The sequence below is a fragment of the Taudactylus pleione genome, unplaced genomic scaffold, assembly GCF_031769625.1.
Source record: "Taudactylus pleione unplaced genomic scaffold, aTauple2 ptg000431l, whole genome shotgun sequence".
NCBI lineage: Eukaryota > Metazoa > Chordata > Amphibia > Anura > Myobatrachidae > Taudactylus > Taudactylus pleione.
In genome coordinates this window covers 1,789,642-1,802,590 of record NW_028284833.1, presented here as the reverse complement: position 1 = coordinate 1,802,590, position 12,949 = coordinate 1,789,642, and the positions used below count along the sequence as shown (strand labels likewise).

Genomic DNA, 12,949 nt, shown 5'->3' with positions numbered 1-12,949 from the left:
GCAGTATGACTGACAGTCAGCATTTGTTTGAGGTAACGGAGGGTGGCTAGTGGAATGCAGCTGTGTTGCATCCATTTCGCTGGTGTGTCTCTGCCTGTGACTGCATCTTCACATTCAGTCAAAATGGCTCTTGCGGCTTACGTCCGACGGACATTCTGAGTGACTATAGAGTTGCTCAGATGTTCGATGTTGAGACAGATGTTCGATGTTGAGAATGATTTGTAAAAGATGGTGTGCCTGAGTACACAAGTGGCGGATTTCAGACGCAGCCAATGGACGTCTCTGTACTGATCCCAATGGCTGTGGTATTTGCATATTTTCACAGAACCGCTATGTACGGAATCATAGCCACAACGAAATTAGCATCCACCTCTGAATCATGAACATAGTATATAGCAATAAAATACAGCAGAGCAGCAATTTTAAAGGAAGAGGGAAGTGTCTAATAGATACAAAAAGGCTAACAGCCTGTCCTAATATATACATATTATTATTATATGGTTATATAATTAATTATAAAACATACACCTGTAAAAAATATTTCACGGTGAACAGAGTGGATAAATTTGGCGCTGTTTTCTTCTATTGATTTATATATATACATATATACACATATATATATATATATATTTAAGAAACACTCACCTGTAAGACACTGCATCTCATCAAAGTTTCTTTACCACTTTCATTTCCCAGTCCTGAATCATCAGCGTCAATGAGATTATCCACAGGGACATTTTGATTTGGTTTCCTATAAGTAAAGTCACTTTCAGTGGAATCCAAAGCCACACACATATTGTATGAGTAGGGAAGTGTCAGTGTCCCATTTGTATACTGAGAGAACATTCTGGGATCAATGTGAGGATATAGACTGGAGCTGGCTGGACCAAAGACTGGAAGTAATTTTGAGTCTTTGCATTTTGATATAAGAACCAACATAACAGTTACAATAAATAATAAGGATATTAGTGCCAGTGCAATTACTAAATATAACTGCAAATTAGATTGGGGATCTTCATCTTTGAGTGGGTTACTAAGTTTAGGAATCACCTGTTGGAAATTATCTGCAACAACAAGGCTTAAGGTGACTGTAGCTGAGAGAGAGGGGTCTCCATTATCCTTCACCATCACCACCACCCTGTGATTCGATATATCCTTCTCTTGGAAGACACGTGAAGTCCTGATTTCACCCGTGTGCTGACTAATGATGAAGTGAGATGGTTCTGACACTTGTATGAAGTGGTAGGAGAGCAAAGCATTATGTCCAGAGTCTGCATCCACTGCAACCACCTTAGTTATTATTGATCCTTGTTCAGCAGCAAAAGGGACAATCTCAAACACAGCTGGGCCACCACTGTCTGCTGATGGGTACAAGATCTTTGGTGCATTATCATTCTGATCCACTATGCGGATAATTAATGTTGCATTGCTGATCAGAGATGGGGATCCATTGTCTCTAGCAGTTACCTGTATTAGAAACTCCTTGTGCTGCTCATAATCAAATGACCTCTGAGCATAGAGAACTCCAGTCTCTATATTGATGGACAGATAAGAGGACACTGGGAGATCTTCTGTATGTGTGCTGATTATTGTATAGATAATTTTAGCATTGTCTCCAGTATCAGGGTCTGAAGCCTGTACACTGTATACTGAGGCTCCTGGTACGTTGTTCTCTGGCACATAAGCACCATAAGTAGATTTAAGAAATATTGGTGGATTGTCATTAACATCTGATATCTCCAATCTGATGGTTCTTCTGCTGGAAAGTGGGGGAGATCCTCTGTCTGTGGCTAATATTATAATGTTATAATATGACTGTTGCTCTCTGTCCATAGAGGTACTTGTTGAAATTCTGTAATAATTATCAGATGATACTAATAAAGTGAAGGGGACATCTTCTATAATCTTACAGTCAACTTCTCCATTTGCTCCTGAATCTTGATCATGAACTTCAATTAGAGCTATCACTGTGCCAGGTGCAGAATCCTCAGGGAAAGGTGTAGATAGTGAGGTGATGGATATCTCAGGAGCATTGTCATTCTCATCTAGAACTTCTACTAAAACATTGGAATGAGCAACAAGGCCACCTCCATCCATTGCTTGTACAGACAGTTCGTAATGTTTTGCATCTTCATAGTCCAACTTTTGCTTTGTTTGTATGTCTCCCCTTGTGGGATGAATACTAAAAATACCAGTATGGTGGACACTTCCTGATGTTTTACTGAATGTATATGTGATCTCTCCATTGACACCTTCATCTTTATCAGTGGCATTTACAGTAAGTATTGTAGCATTTATTGGTATGTTTTCACTTATACTGACTTTATATACTTCATGTGTGAATATAGGAAAATTATCATTTGCATCAGCAATAATGATCTTTATCAAAGCGGTCCCAGATCTTACTGGGTTTCCTCCATCTAAGGCTGTTAAAATAATTTTATGAATATTTTTTGTCTCTCTGTCTAAAGGTTTCTCTAACACAAGTTCTGGAAATTTGATTCCATCTGTTCTGGTTTTCTCACTCAGTGTGAAATACTGATTGTCACTGAGCCTGTATGTCTGTACTGTGTTACTACCGATATCAGCATCTTCTGCATTGTGCAAAATAAATCTTGTTGCAGGTGAGGTTGATTCTATAATTTTTACTGTTATAGTATCGTGATAAAATACTGGGGAATTATCATTTATATCCTGGATTTCAATTTTGACTCTGAAAACATTTAAGGGATTTTCAACCACAGCATCAAAGGTTAGGAAGCAGGTAGCTGCTGCCCCACACAGTGTCTCTCTGTCTATCCTGTCCTTAATGTACAGATTTCCATTATCTACATTTACATAAAAATATTTCTCTGACACACGTGATACAATTCTCAGCTTTCTAGATGGGAGCTGTTTAATATCTAATCCAAGGTCTGCTGCAATATTTGCTATAACAGAGTCTTTTCTCATCTCTTCTACAATAGAATAATGAATCTGACCAGAGACTGAATGACACAGCCATGATAATAAGAAGGGAAATATTACTTGCCATCTGATTCCTTTGTATGTCTGTGTAGGAGGATTCAACTCAGCCATTCTCAGCATTTATAATCTTCTATGAATATCCTTTTAAATTGTTAGTAATTTTAATCCAATGAATTAGAAAATCTGTAGTGCTTAATCCAGTTGTTTGCTTAAATAGGAGCAGATATCCTGTATTCTGTGTAGAGAGAATCTAGAAAATGGCTGTGTGTCTTCCTGCAGATCTGCAGTGTGTGTGAGTGATGAAAATACCAGTGGATCTCCAGCTCTATATTCTTCTCCTTATTGGTTATGGTTAAACAGCGGCGCTCTGAGGCGTAACTGAGGAACTGCAGTGTTGAATTTATTTCATAGTTCCAGTGTTGAGATATTTTGTATGTATAATGCTTTTGAGATGTAATTTGTTGAATTATTTTAAATTATTTTATAAATCAAATTATTTTTTTAAATGATAGATTACTTTCAAATTCAAACTAAGTTAAAAATGTTATTTATATATTGTGCAAATTCATACACACACATATACAATGACTTCTGTAAAAATCATATCAAGGTAATATGTTTAATTGAATATTATATGACTGTACTTAAAGAGATGTGTATCAAGGTCCAATTGACAGATTCAAATGTCATTGTCTATATTAACAAAGTGCTGACCAGCAGGTTAACACACACGTTTATAGCATACAGGATCTTAATACAAAACTTTTCTGTCCTAGAGCTAATTATCCCCTTCTATAATATACATTATGAAGGATGTTAAGCGATCACACTAAAAGTTGCTAGATATTGGAATAAAATAATCCAATATGCACAACATCAATGCTAAAACATGGAATTCAACATCAATATTAGTATAATGAGAAGTACATTATGCGGAAGCTTAAACCTAACTGTTTACAATTGTATTAGTACATATAGCTGAAAATATGTTCTATGTACTGGCCCAGAAGCACTTGTATGTATTATGTTCACTAAGTTACAAAAATAATCAACTGTTATTTTTGTTTTTCTATGTATGGAGTGCCAACAATTTCTGCTCCTTATTTAGATAACAACATTAAAAGACTACACTTTGTGTTTCTCTCATTTATTACCATTGGACTTGGATTGTAACAAATGTCATCAGACAGCCAGAGCTAAAATACATTAAGTCAGAGGTTCCCAATCTTGGTCCTTAAGGCACCTCAACAGTCCAGGTTTTAAGGATATCCATGCATAACCATAGGTTACTTCATTTGTACATCAGTCAATTTGATTTAACCACCTGTGCTCAACCATGGATATATCTAAAACCTGAACTGTTGGGAGTACCTTGAGGACATCATTTGGGAACCTCTACACTAAGTTAAAGTTATTAGAACAGTGGTGTATAAAAGACAGAGTTTGGGTTGTACTGGGCCCTGCAACACATGATCTGAGTCACAACATGGCCATCATACCTAAACTGACCTAGCAGTCCCTGGTATTGATGAATGGACCAGGAACCATGTGAACTGTATCCCAATCTGAAATTTACAAAATATAAGGAAGATTACAATACATTAAGATTACAATACATAAAGGACACACTTCCTACTGCCCTCTTCACTCTTCCACTGACCGCCGCCTCACCTCCACTCTGATCAACACTTCCGTATTCACAATTCCTCCTGTGCTGCCCCTCTGCTCTGGAACTCACTAAATAAGATTTTCTGACACCATCCACACCATTAAACAAGCACTCAGGCTTCACTACTTAATACAGACCTATCAGCAATCACAAATCTGTATTCAGTCTTTCTGACCATCCACTTACTCTCCTTGCCAGTTCTCCCTCCCGGTTACTCACCTCCCTCTTAGACTGTAAGCCCTCACAGGCAGGGCCTTCTTTTCTTGTTCTTTCCTCCTAGCACTATCACTGTCAGTAGTGTTCATCTGTTTCCCTGTCTCCTTACTTCCCTCCAATGACTCAGATCTGCCTGATTGTAGGTACAGGCTCATTGCTTGCTGTTTGCTTCCTACTCACCCTTGTGTGACCCATTTCTGCTTGCGTGTAATGTGTCTCCCTCCCCTCTTCCCCAAGCATTGTTTGCTTATTTGTACTTTGGTTATCCTTTGTATTTTTGCTATATGTATGTTTTTTTTGTTTTCATTCGATATCACTGCAGACACCTTTCAGCACCATATAAATAAAAGTTCATAATAATAACAACAATAATAATAATTTTAATTGCTGAAATACAGTGTAATATATATGATATTGGGCTACATAGGCAGATGCAATCCCTATCCTTCCATTAGCAGCCTCAACGACATAATCACCAGCGTCTTCCTGCAGGAGGGAGTTCACCAAGAATAGTCATATTTATGGGTACAGGGTGGACCCTTTATAATGGGTGCAGGGTGGTCACCCCACATGCTTTGCTCCCAAAGTATACTTACCTTGATTCAGCAAGCGGAACCCTCCTCCCCCACAGTGCCATCTTCCCAATGACATATTCAGGAAGATGGCACTGTGCAGTGAAAGTCTTGGCTCTCTTGTGTGTGCATGTGCCATCTTCACGTATATCACTGGGTAGATGGCGCTGTGGAGGTGGAGGGACCCGCTTTTCCTGGGAGAGCCAGGAAAGACACAGTGCTGGGGGGATGGCTCAGAACATAGTGAGCAGCAGGTGGCCTTGGATGTTAATATGCCCCTGTCACCAAGGTCTTAAAAGATCCAGGTAGACTATGATGATTTGCTTTTAATGATGTCATTATAATCTAAGGTTTTTATATTTCATATAAATGCTTCTGTATCTAAACAGAAAAGTATATAAAAACTAAAAATGCCAGTCACTAATAAAGTGCAGTACAAACATTATTTTAAGAAATCACAGAAATATATAAGGGTCTAACTCTGTTGAAGTGTCACTGTTTAATATTTCTATTATGTTAAGCTCTTCGAAAGCGGCAGGTTCACATGTCAGGCCCCTTAAAACATATTGTTGTCAACCACTGGTCTACAATCTGTCATGTAGATTCAATCCAGGTACCAACCCCAGCAGATAAACAATGTGGCTGTTTTCATATATTGGGTGAGACGTTTTTCTTATCTTTTAAAAAAGAGTGACTTTACCATTCATTATGCAAAAATTTATATTTAGATAAATGATATGTACAAATACTAAGTATCTTAGCCTTCTAGTTTTAATAGCATTTTGTATATATCATGTATAAACTGCAACTAATAAGATATGTATATTCACTACCTTAAATGGGTTTCCCACCTTCAGATAACTTTGGCTTATGCAAGCTTGTTCTTTGCTTTGGATGCAAGATTATCAAGGACCAGTTTTGTGTTGTACAGTACCACATGAGAATTTTACTGTGTCTGAGGATATAAATACAGTATATACAGTATAGCTAAATTAACAGAGGGGTGCTTTACAAATGAAAATAATGTATTTGAAAGACTAATATTAATGATTGCTTAACTGAGTATACTAGGCTACAAATTGCAATGGTAAACAATACTGCAGATATCACTACTCAAATCACACTTTTGTTCTTACAACTAGGTGTCCTGCTCTGGGTACAAGGCTCAGTATAGTAGGTGGTAAATTTATTAAAGCTGCTAGTTAAATGTTACCAAAGGGGTAAATTTACTCAAGTGAGAGTTTTTAGAAGTGGATATGTTGCCCATAGCAACCAATCAGATTCTAGATCTTCTAGAAGGTGCTAGTTAAATGTTAAGTATAATCTGATTGGTTGCTATGGGCAACATCTCCACTTCTAGAAACTCTCACTTATATTAAAATATACTCCTCAGTCTCTGTAAGCAGCAAAATATGACTAATAAAGCAGGTTAACAAACACTCAAATAAAACATCAACGCACATCAACATAAAATGCCCAATACTTAAGCAAATACATTTTTTCAGATGTCAACAGAAATCCTGCAAACCCACAGTGACTTAATTAGAAAAATACTGTTTGATATAAAAAATATATTAAAGTAAATGCAATTTAAGGTTTTATGTCATCCTATGAGTACCCCATCAGAGGATCATATAGCTCCTGCTAAACATTATTAACTATTTCAATATGTATAAAGTTTCCATGAATATAAAGTTTATACTACAGTAAAAGATGCAAATAAATAAAATAACTCACTTCAGTAAGATTATTTGCTGTCAAAGAATCCTTTAAGCTTTCATTTCCGAGTCCTGAATCAACAGCATCAATAAGATTATCAACTGGGATATTCTGACTGGACTTTATGAAGGTAAAATCACTTTCAGTGGAATCCAGTGCCACACAGAAATTGTATGGTAGTGTCAGTGTCCCATTTGTGTACTGAGAGAGCATGCCGGGAGGAACTTGCGGATATAAATTTGAACTTAGAGGACCAAAAACTGGGAGTGCTTTTGAGTCCTTGCATTTTGAAATAATAACTAGCATAACAGTTACAATAAATAGCAATGAAATGAGGGCTAGGGTAATTACTAAATATAACTGCAAATTAGACTGAGGATCTTCATCACTGACTTGAATGCCAAGTTTAGGAACCACCTGTTGGAAATTATCTGCAATGACAAGACTTAAGGTGACTGTAGCTGAGAGAGAGGGGTCTCCATTGTCCTTCACCATCACCACAATCTTGTGGTTCAATATGTCCTTTTCATGAAACACACGTGATGTCCTGATTTCACCCGTGTGCTGGCTGATGGTAAAGTGAGATGGTTCTAACACTTGTATAAAATGATACGAGAGCCAAGCATTATGTCCAGAGTCTGTATCCACTGCAACCACCTTAGTTACTAATGATCCTTGTTCAGAGGCAAAAGGGACAATCTCAAACATAGCTGGGCCACCACTGTCTACTGATGGGTACAAGATCTTTGGTGCATTATCATTCTGATCCACTATGCGGATAATTAATGTTGCATTGCTGCTCAGAGATGGGGATCCATTGTCTCTAGCAGTTACCTGTATTAGAAACTCCTTGTGCTGCTCATAATCAAATGACCTCTGAGCATAGAGAACTCCAGTCTCTATATTGATTGACAGATAAGAGGACACTGAGAGATCTTCTGTATTAGTGCTGTATATTGAATAAATAATTTTTGCATTGTCTCCAGTATCAGGATCTGAAGCTTGTACACTGTATATTGAGCCTCCTGGTAAGTTGTTCTCTGGCACATAAGCAACATAAGTAGATTTTGTAAATGTTGGTGGATTGTCATTTACATCTGATATCTCCAATCTGATGGTTCTTCTGCTGGAAAGTGGGGGAGATCCTCTGTCAGTAGCTAAGATTGTGATGTTATAACTAGATACTTTCTCTCTGTCCATAGTGATAGTTGTAACAATTCTATAGTAACTATCAGATAATAATAGAAAATTAAAGGGTAATGCTTCAATAATTTGACAGTCAACATTTCCATTTTCTCCTGAATCTTGATCATGAACTTTAATCAGAGCTATCACTGTGCCAGGTGCAGAATCCTCAGGAATAGGACTAGATAATGAGGTGATAGATATCTCAGGAGCATTGTCATTCTCATCTATCACTTCTATCAATACCTTGGAATGGGCAACAAGGCCACCTCCATCCATTGCTTGTACAGAGAGCTCATAATTTCTTGTTAGTTCAAAATCCAGTATTTTATTTATATAAATGTTTCCATCAATTGGGTGAATACTAAATATACCTGAATGGTGGACATTTGCTGATGTCTTGGTAAATGAATACGTGATTTGCGCATTGATACCTTCATCTTTATCAGTTGCATTCACACTAATCACTGTAGTGTTAATTGGAACATTTTCTTTAACACTGACTTTATAAATGTCTTGAGTAAACACAGGGAAATTGTCATTGGAATCCTTAACAATGATCCTTATCAGGGCTGTGCCTGTTTTAATGGGTTTTCCTTTATCTAAAGCAGTTAAAGTCAATTCATGAATGTTTTGTATCTCTCTATCCAAAGGTTTCTCTAATATAAGTTCTGGAGATTTACTCCCATCACTGCTGATTTTCTCACTCAGTGTAAAATACTGATTGTCACTGAGCCTGTATGTCTGTACTGTATTACTGCCAATGTCAGGGTCTTCTGCATTTTTTAAAGCAAATTGTGTTCCTGTTAAGGCAGATTCCAGAATTTTCAAAGTGATGATATCATGGAAAAAATTTGGATAATTATCATTTATATCCTGAATTTCTATTTTGACCCTGAAAACATTTAATGGATTTTCAACCACAGCATCAAAGGTTAGGAAGCAGGTAGATGCTGCCCCACACAGTGTCTCTCTGTCTATCCTGTCCTTAATGTACAGATTTCCATTGTCTACATTTACATAAAAATATTTCTCTGACACATGTGATACAATTCTCAGCTTTCTAGATGAGAGCTGTTTAATATCTAATCCAAGGTCTGCTGCAATATTTGCTATAACAGAGTCTTTTCTCATCTCTTCTGCAATAGAATAATGAATCTGACCAGAGACTGAATGACACAGCCATGATAATAAGAAGGGAAATATTACTTGCCATCTGATTCCTTTGTATGTCTGTGTAGGAGGTTCCATCTCAGCCATTCTCAGTCTTTCAAATATCCAAGATAATTAAAGATTCAGTTTTTGCAATCCAGACAGCAAGGGAAAATCTGTTTTATGTCTTTAGGATTAAAATATATGAGCAAACAATTGTATTTTGCTTAAGAGAGAATCCAGAAAATGGCTGTGTGTCTTCCTACAGATCTGCAGTGTGTGTGAGTGATGAAAATACCAGTGGATCTCCAGCTCTGTATTCTTCTCCTTATTGGTTAAACAGCGGCGCTCAGAGGTAAAAGTGGGGTACTGCAATACTGTGATATTACTAGACAAGAAATATTACATTTATCCCAATAGTTTTGTGTAAAATCAGTGCATATTACATGTTTATATTTATAATATATTCTACAGAATTTTGACATATCATTATTTCTTATCACAAAACTTTAAGAAATATGAAGGCTCAAATTGAAATTACCACTTAATTTTCAAATATTTCCCTTGGTGTTTTAGTCAAGTTAAAAGTAGAAAAAAATATATTTTGTATTTCAATACCATTAAAAGCATATATTAATATTAACATTTATATGATATCTCTGTTATGTATGTCGAACAAATTACTAAAGTGTATTCCAAAATAGTCTTAAAGAGCAGGTTGGGCTGCTAGGATTATAGGAGGGCTAGTATGGTGGGTATATATTCTATACACAGCAGACTTGAGAACTGAAAACTTTTTATAGGAAATAGCAGTCTATTAAGCAATATGTCTAGTCACAAGTTAGTTATTTACTTGTCAAGCTTTCCTCCCTCCTTTCCCCCAACTACCATGGCTGTTGTAGTCCTAAGCCAGAAAGCACTACTGTTTTGGAGTAAAACCCCCTCTACAGCTGACCCCTGACCTGCATCTATGACATGTCAAATGGGGTTTGGACCTGTGAAACACTGAGGCCCATATCAAGATGCTCTTTGGTGGAACTGTGCACCTTGATTTGTGCAGATTTTCCATTAATAAGACACAGGTGCATGGAGCAAAACAGCACCATCTGCGGAGGAGTATCAATTTCGACTGGCTAAAGTGAACAATGCAGAGGATTAAGGGCAATTCTAGCAATGTACATAGAAGATGCATCAATGCACCTAGCATTACGGAGCAGTGCAATAGTATGGTTTTACATCTTGGCCCTGTGGCAGAGAATCAGATATATAGACACTTTGCTAATTGTTAAAATGCTTTAAACACTCAAAGATGCCAAATGTAATAAGACAGTTTTGCTGTCCCTTCATGGTTATGTACCACTATTATCAGGGGTGCCACAGTGTTTTTAGGTTGGTGTAGGCTAGATATAATTTTATTTTGGTGCCCCTAAATCACTGAATGTTGCCCCCTAAGGGGCAGATGGAGTAACTCACCACACAACCTACCTGTTGATAGAGATCAGTAAGTCTAAGGGGTCTTTGCTTCTGATTTTGCCTCTGTATGCGGACATCACTGCTCTCTTCCAGTCTCCTCACTCACAGACACAACACTAACAGTATTGTGCAGCTTCAGGAACACATTCAGCCAAAAGTGGATCCCTGTACAGACTAATTATCCAACCAGTGGTGACAGAGAAGGAGGACGGCTACCCTCGTGCTGCCGGGAGTTGTAGTTTGGCGTAGAATTAGGAGCTTATTGCTACAGTGCACTGAACTTTGCTCTAGGACTACAGAGACCATCATGTAATACAAGTTCACTGTGAGAACAGCTCACAGGACATTACTCACATATAATAGGATTGAGCCCAGTGTATGCACCCTACTATTCCCTGTACTATACACACTCCACTGCAAATACACTGTAGGTATAAAACAATAAGAACATTCAATAATAGCAAACAAATATACATATCAAGTGCTGCAAACATTGCTCCATCTGGCCACGCTATGTACAGTACAGACATGACCACACACATATAATGATTAGGAGTCCTTATACAGACATAAGTACTCCCAATCCCCTTAATCCAGCAGTTCATGCAACAACTAATAATGCAGTAAGTTTAGCACAATAGGCACAGTACACACTGCATCCATGCCATGGGAATTATCAGACACCACTACACACACTATGCTGGGCTGGTTACCAAGGCCGTAACTAGGGTGGTGTGGTACTGTATGTGCCATGGCACAGGGCACCGCAGGTCAGGGGGCACTGTTCGGGCCTGTCAATTTAATTATTGTGTATCATCACTGCAGCTATTTGGATTCACATTGTATTTTGCAATGACACCTGGATAACAGTGGTACAATGGGATTGGTACCCCTTCATCATCATCAAATCAGATATGTCATTGCCCTTCCCCATGAGGCAATGCACCTTTTTCAGGTGCATGTCTTATGTCTCTATTTAGAAAATGTAGGAATTGGGGGCGCCAAGGGTCTTTTTGGCCCAGAGCACCAAATAGTCTAGTTACAGCTCTGCTGGTTACACCCAGAAGAGAATGGCATGCTCAGACTTCACCTTATAATGACCAAAAAGCAACAACAAAAACATTTTTTATAAAAAAAAGCAACAACACAGGTTTCAGTAGGATATCAATAGCTGTACATTTAGCAAATATGCTCAAAAATAAAGAAATATGCAAACTCAGTTTCTCTAAACGTCATCTTCTATTAGGTCAAAAATGTTACATACAGCTGTACATGTGTTTCCAACATAGTGACTACCTAACTGCTTCTGTTCATTACTCAGCATTCAGCAAACATTACAGCTGCCACCTTCCTCTGATGAATCCCACCAATGAGGCTGCTGCTGAATTCCTCCACGGGTCAGAGAAGCATATGATGAGCTCCACCTAACACATCTCAGCACAAGCCTCTCTGATCTTTTGTGCAAAGTCCCATGGGACTTACACAGCTCCCATGGACTGTACTTGTGCAGTGCACTCAGTGAGACCCTGGCACCTCTCTCAAATGTTGGGGGGGGGGTGAGTCACTCACTTTCCCTCCCCCATTCCAGCATTTGTGACTGTTTCATTTTTATTTGGAGAAAGCAAAAAATAATTAATAAAGTCGATGTTTATAAAGTATAATCATTTTTGATGTGACATTTGTACTTTTTCACGGTACGCATTTCAGACTTTTCTGACTCCCCACTGATGCGTTGGCATTAAAATCTTTCCCATTTATTTGGAAATAAAGGAAGTTCTCTGAGTGCTGCCTGTGTGTGCTGTATATGTCTGGGACCTTGTTCCCAGTAAGGAGGGCACCGGAGCAGGCATTTTTGGATGTTTTACCTGTGAGTGCCGGATCACCTGTGTATTTATATATATATATATATATATATATAAAACAACAGAGTCGTAGCACTCATGGTACAGTGTTAAATCTGCAGGAGTGGTCTTCCCAATGTGTATGCAGGTTCTGC

At 37.9% G+C, this 12,949-nt stretch overlaps 3 pseudogenes across 1 annotated transcript in view; all 3 read right to left on the bottom strand.

Annotated features, from left to right (window-relative positions):
• LOC148506005 (protocadherin gamma-B1 pseudogene) overlaps positions 1-12,949 on the bottom strand; it is an 89,665-nt pseudogene that overhangs the window by 37,727 nt on the left and 38,989 nt on the right. The window lies entirely within an intron of this gene.
• LOC148506009 (protocadherin gamma-B1 pseudogene) lies at positions 631-3,078 on the bottom strand (annotated as a pseudogene).
• LOC148506008 (protocadherin gamma-B1 pseudogene) lies at positions 4,467-9,588 on the bottom strand (annotated as a pseudogene).